The sequence below is a fragment of the Lolium rigidum genome, chromosome 2 (genome assembly GCF_022539505.1).
Source record: "Lolium rigidum isolate FL_2022 chromosome 2, APGP_CSIRO_Lrig_0.1, whole genome shotgun sequence".
NCBI lineage: Eukaryota > Viridiplantae > Streptophyta > Magnoliopsida > Poales > Poaceae > Lolium > Lolium rigidum.
The window spans coordinates 246,746,217-246,769,609 of record NC_061509.1 but is presented as its reverse complement, the minus strand read 5'-3'; the positions used below and the strand labels follow the sequence as shown (position 1 = coordinate 246,769,609).

Below are 23,393 nucleotides of genomic sequence, written 5' to 3'. Positions count from 1 at the left end.
TGTTATACAAGCACCTACATCGACACATTATTCGGCACCACAACTTAGCTGTTCAAGCACCCTTCTAAAAATATATCCGGCACCAAAACTGCCTAAGATCGGTCCGATGCCAAACGTCAACTTGTTAAGCACCTTCGTAAAAATTCATCCGTCACTCTGGTCTAAATTCTTATGTACCCTATGGTCAACCTCAACCATATGAAATGACCATCAGGTCAAGGTACTGTTGTGTGTGGAGTCCTCGTTGCACTGAATAATTAGCAGAATTCACCACATACTGAGAGTAATTTCAGAGGTTCAGTTCATTACTTGGATCTCGTGAGTAATTTCAGAGGTTCAGTTCATTACTTGGATCTCGTGAGTAAACATGTTCATGTGAGCTTGGATGCAGATAATGGGGCTATTCCCCCGTTTAAAAAACAAAAACATGTTCATGTGAGCCGTCCTGCATCTTGCATATTCAGATGGTATCAGAATGCAATCTAAGACCCAATTCTTTTGGGAGCATTGCTTTCTGACCTGCATCTTAACTTTTGCAAACCAAAGAGCTCTATGATTCTGCCATATCCATCAAGGATTTTGCCAAATTCAGCTTGTAAACATTATAAACTGTTCCAGCGAGAGCTCCAGGCCTCGTGCCACAGGCCCTGTGCGCTCGCCAAGGACGAGAGCTGCTCCGGCACGAGCTCCAGGCCGCGCGGACCAACAAGCGCAGGGGTGCGGCCGCCGCCATGGGCTTGGCGAGCTCGGCCATGAGAGCGGGCATATCGACGGCGAGCCCTTCCACACGTGCGCTGGCGTCCGCCCCATCGTCGCCTCCGCATCCGGCGCGTCGGACACGCGCCACACATTGACGGACCCGTCGAGGCTGCCGCTGTACACCACCCACCGGCGGTGCCTGTCCGCGTCCAGGGACTCCTCCTCGTCCATGGCCACGCACTTCACCGGGCCCGTGTGGCCGGCCAACACGTCGAGGGGGGAGTGGTCGGCGCCTTCATCGCGGCGCCACACGCATATGGTCCGGTCGGCGGACCCGCTCACCACCACGCGCCCGGCGACGGCGAGTGGTAGGACGGCCATCCTATGCCCGCGCAGCGCGCCGCCGTACCTCGGCGCGCTCTCCCGAGCAGCTCCTTGCCGCCACTGACAGGGCGTCACGGCCCTGTCCGACGACGCGACGTACACGACCCGTGCCTCGGACGCCACGGCGATGGCGGTGACCGCGCCGTCGGCCTTGCGCAGCACCCGCTCCATGACGTGCCTGGTCGCGCCTCCCTTCCCGGCCTCCCGCCGCCACACCTTAACCGTGCCGTCGGCCGAGCCCGTGGAGGCCAGCGCGTCGAACCCTGCGGCCGCCACCGGGTTCACCGCGTCGTCGTGGGCGCGCACGGACTCGAGGCACCGCGAGTCGGCCATGCGCCACACCTTGAAGGTCCGATCCCAGGACCCGGAGTATATCACCCCGGCCTCGGCGTCCAGGCTGAGACAGGACACGGCGTCCAAGTGTCGAGCCGGAGCGAGCTCCGCTTCCGCCGGCCCGTCTCCACGTATTGCGAGGGGCGAACGGAGCTCCGCAGCAGCTCCCCGAGCCACGGGAGCGAACCGACGCGCTTGTGCATGGCGGGGTCGTCGGCGAAGGCGCGCCGGACGTGGACCTTGCCGTCCCGGTGGCCCGTGAAGATCCTGCCGTCCCCGGCGACCATGATCGCCTTGACGAGGCCGCTCCCGCACTTGAACCCGGCGAACTCCCGCTGGTCCTTCCACACCCGCACGTTCTTGGAGTCGGTGCTGGTGTAGAGCAGGTCCCCGCCGCGGCGAGCGAGTACACGCGCCCGTCCGTCTAGACCAGCGACCCCAGCAGCCCTGTCTCGCCCGTTCCGGCCATGGTGGACCCGGCGCCGAGCCCCGGGAGGTTCACACACGGCGACGGCATGTACGGCAACGGGGACGAGAGCGGCTCCGGCAAGAGCTCCAGGCCGCGCGGACCAACAAGCGCAGGAATGTTGCCGCCGTCATGGGCTTGGCGAGTTCGGCCATGAGAGCGGGCATATCGGCGGGGCGCCTGGGCGACGAGGCCGAGCTCGCCGGGGCATCTCCACGCTGTGCGCCCTGACCGCGTGCCCCTGCCCTGCTGCAGCTCGACGAGGATGGCGCCGGCCGCGTGCTTGGCCGCCGCTAATGCCGCCAGCTGCCGCCTCGAGCTTGGCGGCCGCCGTGGGGATGGCTGCGTGCGTCGACCCGCGGTGATGCGAGCGCCGAGGCGGAGTCGAAGGAGCGCTCTGACGCGGCAGACGATAGGTGACCGGAGTGCTAGAGATGTGGATGAGGGAAACGGTGAGAGAAAAGCGAGAACTCTTGCCACGGGACGGTTGGCGCGATATATGCAAAGTCACACTGTTGAGAAGCGACGGGCACTACGAAACAAGTCCAACGGATACACACAGTCTGAACGAAACACGACGAGCCCAACGTTAATATTAGGCAGAGTGCTCAGGGTGCGGGTCATACCATGACCTGACGCAATCAGAGCTAGCATGCAGTGCATTGGTCCACTAAATCAAAGTCTTCCTATTTAGAAATGAATTGACTATTCTTTGCACGGATCTTGGCAAACATGTGAACGGCAATGATAGCTAGCACCAGGGAAAGGTTACATACGAAAACTTTTGTCTATATATATATATATATATATATATATATATATATATATATATATATATATATGGGTTACACTATTTTGCAACCGGTGCTCAGAATATTATTTTGAGCACCGCCCACTCTTATAAGAGACGTGATCCGGAAAACTCGCTCCGCACAGCCGTACTGATCCAAGCAAAAAAAAAAAAAACCATCCCCACGCCCACCACGCTCCTTCTTCTCCGATGTCCCACCTACCCAATTATCCCCCGACCACCACGCGCCTCCTTCCGGTGCCGGAGTCTCCCAACCGCCGCCGCCTCTCTCCGCAATTCGCGCCGCCGGTGTACCCACCATCCCCACGACCGCCGCCAAACCGTCTTACCCGACGACCAAACTCCTGCCGCCGGCGAGCCGTGCTGGCCGTCGACCGGCGCGGCCACGGCTTCCTCTGACCCTTCTTCCCTCGCCACCTTTCGGCCATGGCTTCGCCGTCTTCCCCTGCCACCGCCGGCTAGGGACCCGATAACCGTCGCCGACCTGTCCCTCTACTCCGCCCGCCGGTAAAGAATCCTGACCCATCCCTCCGATCCATCCCCGTCTGGCCTTGTTTCTCGCCACCGGAAATGGCAAAACCGAGACGGTTCATCGTCGCTTCCTCGTGCCCCAACCACCGCAGCTGAGCGCCCCTGCAACCTCCGCCCAAGCTCCCACTGGCCGCCTCCCAAAGTTCCTGCGCCGCCGGTGTTCCCCGCATCTCCTATCTCCCATACAATCCACGTCTCCCCCTGCCGACATCTAACCGCCGGCGGGGACCCGACTCCCTCCGCCAGCTCCCGCGTGGCGCCGGCGGACACCACGCCGCCCTCACCCACAACCTGCGTGCAGTACTCACGAATTCGCCTGCCGCCCTGTCACTTCGAAGCTCCCGCCGGCGGCCAGGCTTCCCTGCGCGCGGAACGTGTTGTTGGCGCCGGCCGCGCGCTGCCCAGACGCCCACTACAGCAGGCGTGGATGCTGTCGGCCTCCCGGGTGCAGCCTCGTGAACCCCTTGCAGCAAGCTCGGTCTGGTGGCAGAGCCAATCGTCGGCAACCACCTTAATCCTGGCGGCGCTTCCAGTGCGATCCCATGGCTCTGCTCAAACTACCCCGCCCCTGTGCTTGAACTTGTTCAGCCCCATGCCTGAACTGATTCGGTAGCTCGTCTGAACTTGAGGTGTGCGTCGAACGCTGCATCTACTGCCCTTCACGATGTCGCAGGAAAGAGTAAACCTGAAATTTCATGTCAGTACTGTACGTCTTTTGTCCTGAAGTTCAGTTTATCTTCTGTGAAGTTGGCCTTTTTTTTGCAATTTGTCTCGTCAGTTTTGCTGAGAAGTTTAGGTCGTTCGCACGTGAAATTTAATTTTTCTGTAGGTAAAGTTCATGAATGGTTTGTGGTCGGGTTGGTGCTGTAGTGAAAATAGTGGCTCATATTTTTTGTCTCGTATTAGGCAGGGCAGTACACTTCAGCGAACCTGGAAAGTACATGTGAGGAAATTCACGTAGCGCTCGATGCGAGAGGCTACAGGAGTGATTTTACCTACAGATGCAAAGCTGGTGGTCTGATTTAACCGAGCTACAGGGCCACACTTGAAGCTTCAGAGCGGCAACAGGCATTGGAGGTAGTGAAGAAAAATCACCGCTCTCTCATTTTTTTTGGACGTTCTTAAGTGACTGCAAATTGATTGCCAAAGAGTTTGCAATAACAAAGACGTCGTGATATCTTACTCGAGGGGAACAATGCATGATTTTAGTATACATGATTTTAGTATGCATGGAGGTGCTCCTGCCCCCTGGCTCCTCCTGCCGATGCCGCACTCCACCTCGAGCGCCGCGTCAGCGACCCCGTCGCCAACATGGAGTTCCGCCACCGACCAGCCCTTGGCCCCTCCGCGTCGTCCCCGTTTCCTTATGTCATTGTTCTTGCTGCATCGGGGGATTTGGATGTCCGAAGACGACAGGCTGGCGGCTGACGCTGCTATCGGATCCCCATGGCATGTAATGTCGGAGAACGTATCCAGTGAAACCGTCCAACTCGTGTACCGGCTGAACCCATGGCACATGAACCGTTAGATTGGATAGTGAGGGGCCTGATCTAACAAGAAGGTGGGCCGTGGTACATTTTACAACCTGGACCTCATAGATTTGTTCAATTGTGCGAAGAGTCCTTCCTCAATCCCATCTGTCACTTTCCCTTTGCCCTTTCCTGTACCACATTCCACGCGAGATGGGAGCTAGGGTTAGCAAAATTTGCTCCGCCGCCTCCACCCCCTCTCCTGTACTACTCGACCTTCCCCTTCCTTCCTCTACCAGGCCAGGCGTTGTTGAAGCGCCAGCGCCAGCCCCTCCTCCCATCTGAAAATGGCTGGGCCTAGCGAAATCGTCTTTGCCGCCGGCGGCTAGCTGGCTGCGAGCGCATTGTAACTCCGGGGACGTCGCCGCTACCAAAGAAAATGAACTGCTTATTTTTGCAGCCCACGGATCCATGGTAATGTTCTATTATTGGATTATCCATGTCTTATGGTTTGGTTCTCCATTTCGTAAATTTCCCCAATTCCTTTAAAGCATGACATTGGGAATTTGCTTGAATAACAGGAGCGCGAAATCTGTTAGTAGCTTGTTAGTATGTTAGTCATCTTACCTATTCCTGTTGCATCTTACCTATTTTTTCGCGAGTTGCATCTTACCTATTACCATAAATAAGATGTCATTGAGTCGGTGCACTGTATTATCTACAATCTAAATTCTAAACAGGTCATGCATCTTGTAGGCATTGGTCGTCAATAATATCGGTGCACCTGCAGTGGAGTATGGATAGTGACATCAAGAACTACTGGAACACAAGGTTTAGAAGCAGCTTTTCGGCAAGCAATTTTGCAAGGATCAGATGTGGTTGTAGTTCGGCCAATGGCAGGGAGAAGGAAAAAAGAACCAGAGACACAAACATAACCAATATCATTGTTGTCCCATGAAAACAGGTGAGCGCTTTGATGTCGTTTGGAAGTTGTGTTTGGCAGCTTATTTGTTTGAACGTATCACACTGCCCGGCCAAGTATACTTCATTTTCTAGAAACAATAGTTTTTCTCACTTCTTCGAAAACTGCAGAGGCGTTTGGCAATTGCAGTTTTACCTAGTTTTGACACAAGAATAATCAATTATTGACAGATAGAACTTTACAAACCGGCTTATGTGCATTCAGCTAGCTAGAGGAGAACAAGTAAGCTAAAATAGAAGAGAAACATCTGAGGCACCCGAAAGGAAAAATGGAAGGTCCTTTATTAAGATATTACTTGCTGATATATGGCCGCAAAGGATGTTGGCAAAATATGGGGATTAGGAGTGATAGCTTGAGCACAGACACTTGTGGCTCTCCAATAAAATACATGAAGATCCTTTGTGTATTTTCTTCCTTTCTTACACACAAAGAAGAGTCATTCATGTGAAATAAATATATCAGTAGCAATGTACTGACATGACCATCAACATTTGGTTGTAAAATTGAGGTTGCAAAGTTGAAACCTGAACTATCAGGTTAGTTCAACTATGCAATTGAGATTGCAAGGTTGAAAGCTAAACCATTAGTAAGAAGTTGAAACCTTCAACTATCAGGATAAGTATGAGCGTCCTAATTCACCATGTTCATGACATCAATTCTAAAGTCTAGCCAACCATCAGAGCCTTCAACTCCGAATTAAGAGTAAATAATGACTCTTATTCTAATTAATAATCACATAAAGTGGCCTCCATATTTGAGCGATGAAGATAGATAAAGGGAGCAAGAAAATTCGTCTCAAACCTAAAATAATTCAATATAGCATGCATGTAGATAGAACAAACATGAAACAAAAAAATCTCTTAAAGAAACGTTAGTGTTAAAAATAGTCAAAGAGAAAACCACAACAAAATAAGATTAAAGTGGGCCGGTTAATCAGTCAAAAGTGTCACCTCTGATTCTGCACTCAACTGAATTAGATAGCAAAACCTGATAGTAAATCACACGAAAGGGATACAACAGGGGAAAATGCACACTTTATGTTTTCTAAATTAGCATAGAATATTTTCGCAAAAAATAATTAGTATAGAATATGTAAAGTAATTCTACATCTAAGCAGCTAGAAAACATCATACAAACATAACATTGTCTTTCATGAAACACCCAGCCACAGAAAGAAGCAGAAGCAAAATATCAAGATGTGCTTGTTTGCAGAAACAATCATCTCGTTGATGCACCTCTGAGGCTGTGATACTTCTTTGATGCAGCTGTAGTATTGTCATCTGCAGGAATTAATAAAGCAAGATGTCACTTCAGTATCTGCAGGGATTAAGCAAAAAGGAGGTCATGTTAGCAGACATGTGAAGAACACCAGCTGCCACAAACCTGGCAGTTTATGAGGAGAAGAGCAAGAAGGCTTCATATTTCTCTTGCAACCATGTATTATCATGTAGGCCAAAATCAGAAATTATTGAGCACCACTGTGACTCGAACTCACTTGAAGTCTCAGATCCCCAAACACATGACATGAACCGTTCGTGAAAATCTGGATTATTCTTCATGGTAGCACCAACTTTTTCAGTAAGCTTACTGAGAATGTGCCACATACAGAGTCTATGTATGGTTTTCGGAAAGACAGATTCTATCCCTATTCTCATGCTTTGGTCCTCATCAGTAATGATTAGCTTAGGTGCAACCCCAGACATTGCTTTCAAGAAAGTCTGGAACAACCATTCATAAGATTCTTTCTTCTCATTCCATAAAAAAGCAGCACCAAACGTAACACAAGATTTGTGGTTGTTAACTCCAGTGAAAGGTGCAAATACCAAGTCATACCTATTAAAGCGATATGTCGAGTCAAAAGACACAACTTCACCAAACAATGAGTAGTTTTTTCTGCATATACCGTCAGCCCAGAAAATATTTGTAAGTTTATTGTTCTCGTCGAGTTGGTAATCGAAGTAGAAGGACGGATTTGCTACTTGCTTGCTTCTCATTATATCAACTAAGATTTGTCCATCTGCTCCCTTAATTGCTCTCTTGAAATCACGATGGGAGTTCTGTAAGTCACGCTTTAAGCAACCAACTTTGTCTTGTCCCCGTACTCCACACTAAACAAACGATATGCTGCAGATGTGCCGACCAATGCCTTATGACATGTAAATAATTTACCTCTCAACTCACTAGTGACTTCTCTGTTTGACCTGATGAGATGTCTCTTACTTGGCGAGATCAGTTGGTGTGTGTGTGATTGAACAAATCGGGCGACCTCGTATTTCCCATCAGGTTTCCTCTTGAATCCAATCATAGCCTCACAGCCACACCTGCTTAACTTAAACTTCCGCTTAGGCTTTGTCCTTTCAATGTCCTGAGCCCCTTGAGGTACCTCTCTCCAACCTTGCCTTGAACAAACAAACCTCTTCCACACCGGTACACCATCACCATCTTTGTGTGTTGTCCATATGCGAACCGAGAAACCAACCTCATGAGCATAAGCTTTGTAGAACGCCATACCATCCTCCCATGTATCAAACTGCATGCCAACTACAGGCTGCAAGTTATCGTCGCACTCAGGCTCGTACGTTGACCCCTGGATAAGCACAATATTAGTATGGTTTAGTTTATATAGTGAATCTCATGAAGCAAACATGAAAAAGAATACTTACGCAGAGCGGGAGACTGCTTGTTCTTTTTGGCGTGTGATAGGTTTCTCCATGACTTCCGATCAACTGATTTGCGCCCTAGCAAATAGAGAAAAATAATCATTCAAGTGACAAACAATGGTGTGGCATACATGGTGAATACACCAAAGGATTACCACTGAAAAGTTATTGGCATCATCTTCCACTCCGATTGCTGTAGTTGAACCAACACTTAGAGTAACACTTGCCACTGACTCCATCACATCCTATTTTCTGGAAATATATAATCACAAAAGGTAAGATGGATAGCATACTAACAAGCTGCTAACAAATATGGTGCTTCTACTATTCAAACTTGTTAATTTTCTCAGGTATAATGCGCAGTTCAAAACACAAGTGTAGTCAACTAAAAAGTACATATGGAGATAACACATGCCTTCATATGCAATCTGAGACATTTGTATCAGTTAGACCATGATATATTCATACATCTCTAGTACTGCACTGTCCATTGTGATATTCTGAAATTCTGACATACAATGCCATTTTCCCCTAGAATAAACAAAGCTAACAAATGACATAGAAGCACACATGGACCTGAATGAATTGCTTTCCATTATACCAAGTTACACAAAAATAACATTCAATATTCTAACATTGAGTGAAACCCAGGACATACAGTACAACACTAGTTCATGTACAAGATCATCACAGGAAAACCTACAAACTACCATATTCTTGCAAGTTGGAATGTACGAAGTAACAAGGGCTCGCATGTTTTCTTCAGAGTATTTGTAGAATGATGGATCTCTAGTACTATCATCTTTTCACATTCGTACAAATGATGCATGACATCAGAGAACCCATCGCCTCACCTAGTTTCCACTATGACATGCCTAATAAGTGATAAAAAATCAGCATTATAGTTGCATCTCAGACATTGATTTGGTGCTCGTACTGTTCAACTTCCCAAATGCCGCTGGTATGAAATGAATTGGGGAAATATGACTAATCGGAAGAACCAAATGAGACTGTACATATGAAAAATAGCTGCATCTCATACATCCATTTCGTGCTGGTACTGTTCGAATTCCCAAATGCCACTGCTATGGAACGAATTGGGGGAAAATGACGAATCTGAAGAATCAAATTAGACCGTACACATGAATAATAGAAGTTTTTTTTTTTGCGGGGGATGAACAGTAGAAGGATTAATACCTACGATACTTGATCTGCGAAGTACGATGGCCAGTTTCCGTCCGATGTTCCCGGAGCTACAACGCGGCGTCGCTAAGTAATTGGATTCCCTAGCATCCAATCGCAGGCGGGCGCCGCTGGTGAGCTGGTCTAGGTGATTTGGATGCTGGGGACTAGTGCTTCGATGTGGGTGAGAGCGGGAGGTACAAGAGAGGGGGAGGGAGGTGGAGAGAGAAGCGATTCCCCAAAACTTTCTTAACCCTAGGTTGCCTTATGGTGCAGCAGTACAGGAAAGAGCTTCAATGTCGCTGCAGGAAAGGTACAGGAAAGGAAGAGGAACAGAGACGAACTCGTTTGGGGAGGTTGTTTCACTCGATTCAAAACAACTAGAAGGGTCGACCTGCAAATGTACCAGCTGGCCACCTCGTGGATCAATCCTGTACCTCACTTTTCAATCAAACGATTCATGTGCGATGGGTTCAGCGGTTGCATGAGATGGGCCGTTTCATTGGATACGTTCTCTGTAATGTCGATGCAGTGATGCAGATTTTTCTTGGAGGTGGCAATTTGGCTCATAGGAGCAAATGCTCTCATTATATAAAATAATTAAAAAACAATTTTAAAAATGTTAAAAAATTCTGATATAAATTTGTTGGTGTACATCTTACATTCTATGTTAGTGCACAAATTTTCGTGGAGAAACAACATTTTATATGGCGTGTACAAAAAAGATAAAAAATATCCTGTACGTAGTCGTGTTATAGCATCAAAATTTGTCTTTTTTACAGGAGCCACAATTATTTTTAGTTTTTTTTGAAAACTTGTGTACCAACATAAAATGTCTAGATGTACATGTAAAAATTTAGTTTAGAATTTTTTGACACTTTAAAATGTGGATTCACATAATGGAAGCATATGCTCCTATGAGCCAAAGTGCATTTCCCATTTTTCTTCCTTCTCTTTAAACATGTACTGAGGTTGGTTTCTTCCGTGTAAAACGTAACAGGACGTTCAAGTAGATAACTACCAGAAGTGCAAGTCCTCGGTCTTCGAAAGTACATCCCATGTTGGACTAGGAAAACTTGTGATAACCATTTTTGTGAGTGATTGTACCAAAGGAAACAAATAAGTATGTGTCTTCGCCTACTGTGTGTGCCTTCAACAAATACACATGTGAAAAATGTAGAACCAATCATCTATGCAAATGATTAAATGTGGAAATAAATACACTAAGCAAACAATAAATCTTACAACTATGTTCACTAATATAAGATTGTTTAGATATTTTAAAAATGGACTAGATAATAAAATCAACCATATGGAAGTACAATTTGTATTGTGGGCAGTACATGCAAATATGACAAGAAGTACAATGTATACTTGATAGATTGATAGGGCAGTATAACCATTTTTATCCCGGAAGTTCGACCATTTTAACCATCACAGGGCAGACAGTTCAACCGTAACTAGTACACAGTTCAACCTTGGCAGGCACGAAGGTCAACCTTGTAGCTAGGCAGTTCAACATTTCGTAAAATCGGGCAAGGCAGTTCAAGCTCATTGCACGAGCAGTACAAGTCCATATCATCTGGCAGTTCAACGCTTTGTTTTTTGTGGGACGAAAATCTATTGTGCAGATCTTGTCGTTTCGATAACCGACCACCTCAATCGTTGGCACCAAAATCTTTATATAGTAGAGTTGATTGCCCCCGACAAGCACGTCGCCGACCACTCCCATTTGTCAACGCCGCCGGATTTACTCTCTCGATTTGGAGGCCGGTTGAATTTTTGGTTACAGAACAACTACGTTGATTACTGAATTGAGCTGTTGATGACAGCTGAAATATACTGCCGGGCAGAGTCTAATTGAACTGCCGGCGAGAGGAAGGTCGTGCACTGCCGAGCGTCACAACCTTGTGAAACTTCACTGCCGTTGTTCTTGTAATATCAACTGAACGCACTGCCATCTTCTTCTAGCATGAGAGATTCTTCTAGTGGTGGTATTGTTCGTCAATTGATGCAACTTTCAACATAGTCAACAGAAACAATTAGAGCATAGTTTAACTTTTACGAAAAGTATAATTAGAGATCCTAAGAAAAACAAGGGGTGACTAAACAAGCAAGTTTTCTCCTATGAAATGAAGAATGTTATTTTTTTTGTTTAAATTTACCTGGATCGCGGAATGGTTTAACTTTTAATTGATAATTTTACCATATGGCCGCTGAAAAGTATAATAATTCGGTAGGAGCAGTACACCCACTTAATATAGGAAGTACAAGAAAACCGAAAAAATGGAATATAGAAAAAGAAAAATAATCCTTTCATCCACGGTGAAATTTACTTGACGCTGAGAAGTACAACTATTCGACACGAGCTGTACACTCGCTTAATATAGAAATTACAAAGAAAATCGACAAAAACAAAAAATAAATATCATCATCCGCAAGGAAGTACAAATAGTTGAGGCTGAGAAGTACAACCATTTGGTGCGAGCAGTGCACCCACTTAATACTGAAAGTACTAGAAAACCAATGAAGAAAAAACAAAATAATCTAGTCATCCGGAGTGAAGGTCAAATACTTGTGGTTGAGAAGTACAACTATTTGGCGCGAGCGATGCACCTACTTCATATTGGAAGTACTAGAAAACCAATGTAGAAAAAACAAAATAATCTTGTTATCCACGAGGAAGTTCAACTACTTGACGCTGAGAAGTACAAGTATTCGACATGAGCGATACACCGCTTAATATATGAAGTACAAGAAAACCGAGAAAATCCAAGTGTACAAAAAAATATAATCCGGTCATCCGCGAGGAAGTTCAAATGCTAGACACAGATAAGTACAACCATTTAACACGAGCAGTACAAGCAGTTATTATAGGAAGTAAAAGAAAACCAACAAAATCCAAATCTAGAAAAAAACATAAAAAATCTCGTCATCCGTGAGGAAGTTCAAATAGTTAATGCGGAGAAGTGCAACCATTCAACACGAGCAGTACACCTGCTTAATATAGGAAGTACAAGAAAACCAGCAAAGTCCAAATGTAGAAAAAACAAAATAATCCCGTCATATGCGAGGAAGTATGTGCAGTGATTCTGAGAAGTACAGGCGGAGACAACATGAAGTACAAGCGGTAATTACATGAATTAAAAGTGTTCAAAGAAAAATACTCCCACCTAAGTTCACATAGGAAAAAACAATAATAATCCCATCACTCGTAAAGAAGTTCATATACTTGACAATGAGAAGTACAACCATTCAACACGAGCAATACACCCACTTAATATAGAAAGTATAAGAAACCCGACAAAGTCCAAATGTAGAAAAAATAAAATAATCCCGTCATCTGCAAGGAAGTACGAGCAGTGATTCTGAGAAGTACAGGCGGAGACAACAGTAAGTACAAGCGGTAATTACATGAAGAAAATACCCCCACATAAATTCACATAGCAACATTCTGAAGTTCAAATATTAAGATCCGGGAAGTGCAGAATCTCTTAAAATAGAATATAGGGACAATCTAACATTATCATTTTGAAGCACACATGCTAGTTTTTGTAAAACACACTAGTATCAAAACTTTTCCAGGAAGTACAATCACGAAGGCCAAGCAGTACAAGGACATGTCGTGAGAAGTTCAGATTCACGTGGTTGTGCTGAGCATTTTGTGTGGCCACGGACCTCAAACGAATACCGTATGAGAAACTTATAGTCATTTTACTGAACACTTTCGTGAAACTGCGCCGAGAAGTACAACCGCATTTCCCTAGAAGTGCAAGTTCGTGTCGAGGGAAGTTCAATGCTCTGTATCTACGGGGCGGAAATCTATTGTTCAAATCTCATCGATTTGATCACCAACCACTTCAATCATTGTCACCAAAAGCTTTATATGGTAGAGTATATGTCTAATTACATTACCTACAACATTTTACAACAAATAAATGGATGTAATCTATTAAATTCAAATTGTTATCCCACAAAATATACCCGAAACATGATTTCAAAACTTCTAAAATTACTTTCAAATCGTTTGGAGTTGGCAAAAATGGTAGATACGAAAAAGATGCGCCATTTTGAGACCTTTCCAACCGTATATCATTTGCATTGTTTAAATGTACCGCATGGAAATCACGGGGAAAATCATTCGGTGCCCGTCACATAAAAAAGGCGGACAGTAATTCGTGTTATTCTATTAAACTGTAAGGAATTAGAGAAAACAATTGGAATAAGAAAGTTGCGCCTAGTCCATAGCTTTCCAACGCCATATCATTTGCATCATTACGATATACGGTTGAAACAAATCATCCAAATTACTGTCCGCTCGTTTTTTGAGTACGTCCGAATTTCAGTATTTTCGAAATTGTTCAAAAACTGTGAGGATTTTGAAAAAACATAAAACATGAAAAAGTTGCGCAATTTCATTATCTTTCCAACGGTATATCATTTGCACAGTTTCGATAAGCGATTCAAAAACCGAACTAAAAGTTCGTTTTCTGGCCATATAGAAGCGTTTTCGTATTATTAAAATTAAATTTAAACCGTGCAAAATCTGTGAAAAGTGTGAACATAAAAAAGTTGCGGTTTTTCATTATATATCCAACGGTATATCATTTGCATAGTTCCGACAAATGGTTGGGAAACACGAAGTAGAATCAGTAGCTCTGAAGAAAATGGGAAGTCCAGCTAAGTTCGACAGAAAGTTGAACCCTGTTATCCGGGAAGTACAACCTTGTGTCCAGGGAAGTACAAGTCGGTGCTCAGAATATTATTCTGCAACCGGTTGCAGAATAGTGCTGGTATATATATATATATATATATATATATATATATATATATATATCAAAAATTATCTGCTGCAAAGGAGGGTAGCTACACACCTCTTCTTAAATCAACATGTGTCTAACACCGTTTGGTACCACTAACGCCAAGTTGGAGACTAGGCCTGTGGTTGCACGAGGTGCTCTCACACGATTCCATCTCTGGTATCACTTTTTCTTCCTTTCTTTATTCTCTCTCTTTGTAAATGCCTTTGCTTTTCTACAGGTGAGGCACAAAAATGGATTCCCTTATCCTGTTTTGTACCTCTCTCCAGTCCTCTTCCACTCTCTCCTCTCAACTCTATGGTGAGCTCTAGTCACTCCATCTCCACCCCTTCGAGTCCGGCCATGCCTCAGCGAGCCCCCGGTAAACTGGATCTGGCAACTCTCCTTGCATCCTCGGTCATGCCTTATCAAGTCACCATGGATCCACTGGCCTCCATCCTGCCAGATCCATGCTTTCCTCCCGATGCCATGCTTTCCTCCATGTTGCATAGATATTGGCCTTATCTTTTCTTATTTCCGATTTTCTTTTGCTGCACAAATGTTCTTGCAACTGGGAAAAACACATTATATTGAATTTCTTACATTTGACATGGATTGAGCAAGGTAAAGGCGGACAACACTACATCGATTTGATATTTTTCCATGATTTCTCTCACTATCTCTCTCTCATGAAGATGTGTCCATTAACTTAAATGATGCTTTGATCTGAATGGAATTTGGTTCATGATCTCTTCCGTTTATTTTCTTCATGCTCTTGCCTTCCGCATGGACTGATAGATCTGTATCAGTGATTGGTCCATGGTGTGGGTCATAAATGGATTCTTTTCTTTATCAAAAAGCTTGGTCGCATTGCTCAAAAAGTTGGGCACCGAGGTAGGAGTGGTGATTAAGCACGCTTCTACGTCCACTTCAAGGCTCGGCAAGGGATACTGAGATTGGTTCGTTCTTTGTTGTGATGTGCTTGTGCTGAGGAGTGTGAACTTTTAGAGCAGGTGCGCTCAGCGCACCCGTATCTGAACCGTGCGGGGCTCCTGGGGATATGAGCTGCCCCTGGCGTGCTCAGCAGGTTGCCAGTTTAATCAAGACACTAATTGTGGGCAGGAGAGTTGTGAGGTCTGAACCCTGATGGACCTCCTAGGCCACTGTTTATCTGACATCTGACGTGAGATTCCTCTACCCCTGACTCACAACCTCCAGCTCGATCCGTGACTCGACAAGAAAGGAAAGCTCGTCAGTTTCTCTCAGTTTAGGACCCATAGAGTACTAGTTAGTAAGAAAATCTCAAACTTCTTGTTTGCATGAATAAGACAATCTCAACCTGCTACGTAACCTCTCCATTAAAAAACCAAAAACAAACTGGGTTACAGTTTTCTAAACAATCTGGTTATCGTGTAGAAATAAAATTAAGGTTAAAATTGTCCTAAATGACTTAGTACTAGAATAATCTAGCGTTGATTGCATGCATGTAATGTGGTCTTATGGAGAGTGGCACTGTTTGCTACAGGAGAGTAGCACTGTTTGCTACAGGGGAGTGGCACTGTTTTACATCGACATGTAATTTCTTGGGCATGGCTGCATCTGCATGCTGCCCACATGCCGGCGACTTTTTTCCTTACCCAAGTGGTGCATGGTTTGATGTCTCTGTAAATTGTCTGACTCTCTCTAATTTTTCTGACCACATGGGAGAAGAATCTCGTATCCCTAGAAGTGATGAACGTGAGAGATAGGGGTGCGCAAAGCGCAGGTGCTCCATCACACTTTTCCCGAAATATTATTCCATGATGTACTTTTTGGCTAGTCTGATCATACAAATTTTTCCTTCATGCCATTTAAATATTTCTTTTGGGTATCGATCCGCATAGCACCCTGTGTCAGCCCAATATTTCCTTACTGTTGCTCTCCAGTAGTATCTTATTTATGTCACCAAAACGTGACCTCTCGCTTGACTTGAGACGGCAACGCGCTGGAGGTGACAAAGGCCCGAGGAGACCGGTGTGCTCCCTGTTCGAACAAGAACCTCATCGCATGTTTTGGACCGGGTTCACGAGAATCGTTTTTCTAATCGCGTGCTACTAATACAGTGTAGCAGCCTAGCAGGGTTGATGTGTGATTAGTGTCTACAAACAATGCTGATTTGCATATTTATGTGAGATTTCATGGTAATAATGTTGAATCTAAGTGCATGTTCTGCAAGTTTGGTCATCCATATCTTTGTTTGGTCTTCATTGTTACTGCGCTACCTGGAGCACCATTTGCTTTGCTCCACTAGTGGAGAAGAGGCCTTTGGTCCCAAGCCCTGGGAGCAAATGTCCCAGTTCTCAATCAAACCGGGACCAATGTGGGGCATTGGTCCCGGTTCGTTACGCGCAGGGCGACCCCACTCGCTGGCGCCTGTCCGTTAGCGGCCTATGGTCCCGGTTTATACTACAAACCGGGACTAAAGGGTTCCGACGCCTGACATGGTCGGAACCCTTTAGTCCCGGTTTGTAGTATAAACCGGGACCATAGGCCCACCCTTTGGACCCGGTTTGTATTACAAACCGGGACAAAGTCCCCAATCTTCCTATATAACCTTTCCCCTGCCCAAGTGTGAGCCACACTTAGCCATTTTTTCACTTTCTTCACAAGAGGGGTGTATTGCTTTGCTCTCTTCACATGGACAAGAGGTGTTCGATGAAATGCTTAAGAGTATTTGCCACTTGAGTTTACACAAATCAAGCCACACTTAACATGCTTTTTTATTCTCCATCGAGGTTAACAACTTTATCCTTTCATCTGTAATTGATAAAGTGCATGTATATATATATATACATCATGATGTTCTGTAATGGTTTTTGATAAGGTTAATTATATCATGCAGATGAATCGGCAATGGATGTACATTGACCGACGCTTTGACGAGTTCACTTCGGGCTTGAGTAATTTTATGGCCGTGGCTGAGGCAAACAAACATGGTGGCTTCATGTATTGTCCATGTGTTGACTGCAAGAATATCGTAAATTACGCTCACTCGAGTACCATTCACGGCCACCTTCTGCGAAACGGTTTCATGCCCAGTTACTATTGTTGGACCAAGCACGGAGAAAGAGGGGTTTTGATGGAAGACAATGAAGAAGAGGAAGAGGATGATGACGGTTATCCCAATTTCCCTGAATACGATGACACTGCAGAAGGCAATGAAGACAATGAAGCAGAAGATCAAGAGGCACCAGATGAGCCTGCTGATGATGATCTTGGTCGGGCCATTGCTGATGCAAGGAGAGTGTGAAACTGAAAAGGAAAGGTTCGTCTTCCTCAAGATGATAGAAGATCACAACAAATTGTTATACCAAACTTGCGAAGATGGCCATAAAAAGCTAGGCAGCACACTGGAATTGTTGCAATGGAAGGCAGAGAATGGTGTCACTGACTCAGGATTTGGAAAGTTGCTGACAATAATTAAGAGGAAGCTTCCAAGGGGTAACGAATTTCCCGCCAGTACGTACGAAGCGAAGAAGATTGTCTGCCCTCTAGGATTAGATGTACAAAAGATACATGCATGCATTAATGACTGCATCCTCTACCGCGGTGAGTACGAGAATTTGGATGCATGTCCGGTGTGCACTGCATTGCAGTATAAGATCAGACGAGATGACCCTGGTGATGTTGAGGGCGACGCCCCAGGAAGAGGGTTCCTGCCAAGGTTATGTGGTATGCTCCTATAATACCACGGATGAAACGCTTGTTCAGAAATAAAGAGCACACTAGGTTGTTGCGATGGCACAAAGAAGGCCGTAAGAAAGACGTGATGTTGAGGAACCCTGCTGATGGATCCCAATGGAGAAAAATCGATAGAGAGTTCCCAAACTTTGCATAGGATGCAATGAACTTAAGGTTTGGTCTAAGTACAGATGGCATGAATCCTTTTGGAGAGCAGAGCTGCAGCCATAGCACTCGGCTTCGTGACTCTTTGTATATATAACCTTCCTCCTTGGTTGTGCATGAAGCGGAAGTTCATTATGATGCCAGTGCTCATACAAGGCCCGGAGCAACCTGGGAACGACATTGATGTGTACCTGAAGCCATTAGTCGAAGAACTTCTATAGCTATGGTCCATAGCAGGTGTACCTGTGTGGGACGAGCACAAGCAGGAGGAATTTGACCTACGAGCGTTGCTTTTCGTAACCATCAATGACTGTCCTGCTCTTGGTAACATTTCAGGACAGTCAAATAAGGGATACAATGCATGCACGCATTGTTTACATGAGCTCGAAGGTGATTATTTGGAAAAATGTAAGAAGGTCGTGTACCTAGGGCATCGTCGATTTCTTAGGCATACCCATCCCGTAAGAAAGAAAGGCAAGCATTACAACGGTGAGGCTGATCACCGGAGGAAGCCTCCCCATCGTGATGGTGTTGATATATTTGGTATGGTCAAGGATCTAGATGTAATATTTGGGAAGGGTCCCGGCGGGCGGTCTGTTCCGAATGACGTTGCCAGACACGTGCCCATGTGGAAGAAGAAATCTATATTTTGGGATCTACCCTATTGGGAAGTCTTAGAGGTCCGATCTTCAATCGATGTGATGCACATGACGAAGAATATTTGCGTGAACCTGCTAGGCTTTCTGGGCATGTACGGGAAGACAAAAGATACACCAGAAGCACGGGAGGACCAGCAACGTAGGAAAGACCCCAAAAAACTGCATGAGACAGATAAAGGACGTCATTACTCCAGCTACGCTCTTACAAAAGCAGAGAAGGAAATATTTTTTGAATGTCTGAGTAGTATCAAGGTCCCGTCTAGCTTCTCCTCCAATATAAAGGGAATAATAAATATGGAGAAGAAAACATTCCAGAACCTGAAGTCTCATGACTGTCACGTGATAATGACACAGTTGCTTCCGATTGCATTGAAGGGGCTTCTACCGGAAAATGTTCGACTACCCATTGTGAAGCTATGTGCATTCCTCAATGCAATTTCTCAGAAGGTAATAAATCCAGAAATTCTACCGAGGTTGCGGAATGATGTGGTCCAATGTCTCGTTAGTTTTGAGCTGGTGTTCCCACCATCCTTCTTCAATATTATGACACATCTCCTCGTTCACCTGGTCGATGAGATTTCCATTCTCGGTCCTGTGTTTCTACACAATATGTTCCCCTTCGAGAGGTTCATGGGAGTCTAAAAGAAATATGTTCATAACCGTGCTAGGCCAGAAGGAAGCATCTCCAAGGGCTATGGAATAGAGGAGTTCATTGAGTTCTGTGTTGACTTTATTCCTGACATTAAGCCGATTGGTGTTCCTGAATCGCGGCATGAGGGGAGACTAAGTGGAAAAGGCACGCTAGGAAGGAAATCAATGATATGTAGGGACGAGATTTGTTTGACTCAAGCACACTACACAGTTCTACAAAGTTCTACCTTGGTGGCTCCGTATATCGGTGACCACAAGAACTTTGTACGCTCCCAAAACCCGTGGCAGTCGAACGATTGGATTAGACGTGAACACATGTCGACTTTCGGCAGTTGGTTGCAAAAACATCTCCTGAATAACATCGATGTTGAAGATCAGCTGTACTTGTTGGCCCAGACACCATCTTCGGCTGTAGTGACTTTCCAAGGGTACGAGATAAATGGGAATACATTTTACACGATCGCCCAAGATAAAAAGAGCACCAACCAAAACAGTGGTGTCCGAGTTGATGCAATAATGAATGAAGGCCCAAATGACACATATTATGGTTACATAGAGGATATATGGGAACTTGACTATGGACCTTCTTTTAAGTTCCCTTTGTTTAGGTGCAAATGGGTCAACAAAACAGGAGGCGGGGTTCAGGTAGACAAGTTGTATGGAATGACAACGATGGATCTCAACAATCTTGGGTATAGAGACGAACCATTCGTCCTAGCCAAGGATGTGGCCCAGGTTTTCTATGTGAAGGATATGTCTACCAAACCAAGAAAAAGGAAACATAAGGAAACTAATACATCAAACGATGAGCCAAAGCGCCACATAGTTCTTTCTGGAAAAAGAAATATCGTGGGAGTGGAGGACAAGACAGACATGTCAGAAGATTATAATAAGTTTGATGAAATTCCACCCTTCAGAGTGAACATTCCAAGCATCAAGTTAAATGATGAAGATGCTCCATGGTTACGGCCGAAGAAGGTTAAATGATGAAGATGCTCCATCATCAAGTTAATTGAAGACTGTTCATGGCACAAATGAGTATCTAAACATGGCAATCAATTTCCCATTTATTTTTGTGTAATCATGTAACTGTATGTAAGATATTAAAAGTGGAGATGTGGTTGGCTTTTTGTACCATATATATAGAGGAGATGTAGTCGTTCACGGGCTTGCAGGGAAAAATTCCGAGGCGCAACTTCCGAAGATGCCGTAGGGCGTGAACATCTTCGAGAAACTACGCCACGGGAGATTTCCCAACCCTTTCCCCAACACTGTTAGAGGTGATGTAGTCGTTCAGGGGCTTGTAGGGAAAAAATTCCGAGGAGCAGCTTCCGAAGATGTCGTAGGGCGTGTGCACCAACGACATCTTCGAGAAGCTGCGCCACGGGAGATTTCCCAACCCTTTCCTTCATCCATGGGAATGAAACTCTGCTTGGCTTGTTTATCTGCTTGGCAAGGCGTATCGATGCTCCTTTTATAGGCACGACACCGCTTCTACTTTGTCTTGTTCCTTCGACAGGGCGTTGTGCGCTACATGCTTTATCTCATCGAGCAGTGCGTCCACCCATGCGTTCTTATCCTGCTGACATCTTTAGTCCCGGTTGCACCCACCAGCCGGGACTAAAGGTTACCCACACGTCCTTATCCCACTGACAGTTTTGTTAGATGACAAAAAGGATCTTTAGTCCCGGTTGTACCCACCAGCCGGGACTAAAGGTTACCCACACGTCCTTATCCCACCGACGGTTTTGTTAGATGACAAAAAATGGATCTTTAGTCCCGGTTGTACCCACCAGCCGGGACTAATGTTTGCCTGACTAATCCTCCCCAGATAATGCAGAAACCAAATAAGCCTCCCCCAGATAAGTTTCCGGCGCCACTGCGTTCCCGCCTATTTTCCTTCCCGCGCTTTCCATTGCTTCCCGCCTCCGTCCTCCCACCATTTTTTCACTATATATATGTAGGCTTGGCCTCCATTTACATATCACATCTAGACTCATATCTGCAAACCTCATCACTCTGTCCCATGGCTTCCATCGTATCTCTAACCCTCCGGGAGGCGGAGGTGCTTTGCGCCTCGAACTACCCCTGCCCGCCGGGCTACCGCGTCCCGACCGGCTGGTTGCTGAGCGTCGGAGGCGTACCGGTCCCTCTTGTCCCTCTAGGTGTGGCGCGCGAGATGGCCATCACGAACCACTACTACTTCGAGCTCACGCTAGAGCAGCGGAGGAATCCCCAGTGGCATCCCGACTACAGCCCGACTTGGGACAGCTTCTTCATCAATCGGCTTGAGAGTACGCTTGCCAGGCACGAGGAGGACGGCCCGACTCGTTCGAACTTCAACGAGGCCGGCCGTCGGCTGTGGTGGCGCGGCCGGACTCTCCAGAGCGTCATGGCCTACCGTGGCCCCCACCTGCGCTACCCTCAGTCCCAGCCCACGCGTGCTCACCCGCTGATACGTCTCAAACGTATCTATAATTTCTTATGTTCCATGCTAGTTTTATGACAATACTCACATGTTTTGTATACACTTTATATAGTTTTGATGCATTTTTCGGCACTAACCTATTAACAAGATGCCGAAGCGCCAGTTCCTGTATTCTGCTGTTTTTGGTTTCAGAAATCCTAAATAGGAAATATTCTCGGAATTGGACGAAACAAAAGCCCACGGTCTTATTTTCCATGGAGCCTTCCAGAACACCGAAGAGGAGACGAAGAGGGGCGACGAGGCGGCCAAACCATAGGGGGCGCAGGCCCCACCCCTGGTCGCGCCGCCTTATGGGGTGGGCCCCTCGAGCGTCCCCCAACTCTGCCCCTTCGCCTATATAATCCTTCCGTCGCGAAAACCGGGAATCATCATCGGAGGGCTCTACATCACCATGCCCGCCTCCGGACTGATGCGTGAGTAGTTCATCCTTGGACTATGGGTCCATAGCAGTAGCTAGATGGTTGTCTTCTCCTCTTGTGCTATCATGTTTAGATCTTGTGAGCTGCCTATCATGATCAAGATCATCTTATTGTAATGCTACATGTTTTGTTTGTTGGGATCCGATGAATATGGAATACTATGTCAAGTTGATTATCGATCTATCATATATGTGTTGTTTATGATCTTGCATGCTCTCCGTTTCTAGTAGAGGCTCTGGCCAAGTTGATACTTGTAACTCCAAGAGGGAGTATTTATGCTCGATAGTGGGTTCATGCCTCAATTGAATCTGGGACAGTGACAGAAAGTTCTAAGGTTATGGATGTGCTATTGCCACTAGGGATAAAACACCAATGCTTTGTCTAAGGATATTTGTATTGTTTACATTACGCACGGTACTTAATGCAATTGTCTATTGTTTGCAACTTAATACTGGAAGGGGTGCGGATGCTAACCCGAAGGTGGACTTTTTAGGCATAGATGCATGCTGGATAGCGGTCTATGTTCTTTGTCGTAATGCCCTAAGTAAATCTCATAGTAGTCATCATGATATGTATGTGCATTGTTATGCCCTCTCTATTTGTCAATTGCCCAACTGTAATTTGTTCATCCAACATGCTATTTATCTTATTGGAGAGACACCACTAGTGAACTGTGGACCCCGGTCCATTCTTTTACATCTGAAATACAACCTACTCAATCATTGTTCTTTGTTGTTCTTTACAAACAAACATCATTCTCCACACCATACGTTTAATCCTTTAGTTACAGCAAGCCGGTGAGATTGACAACCTCACTGTTAAGTTGGGGCAAAGTATTTTGATTGTGTTGTGCAGGTTCCACGTTGGCGCCGGAATCCCTGGTGTTGCGCCGCACTACACTCCTTCACCAACAACCTTCACGTGGCCTTCATCTCCTACGGAATCCCTGGCGCAGGAAAAACTTGCTGCTGTGCG

The 23,393-nt window shown here is 45.7% G+C and overlaps 1 pseudogene; it reads right to left on the bottom strand.

The window, feature by feature from the left end:
- Positions 1-588: 588 nt before the first annotated feature.
- LOC124690735 lies at positions 589-2,545 on the bottom strand (annotated as a pseudogene).
- Positions 2,546-23,393: the final 20,848 nt, after the last annotated feature.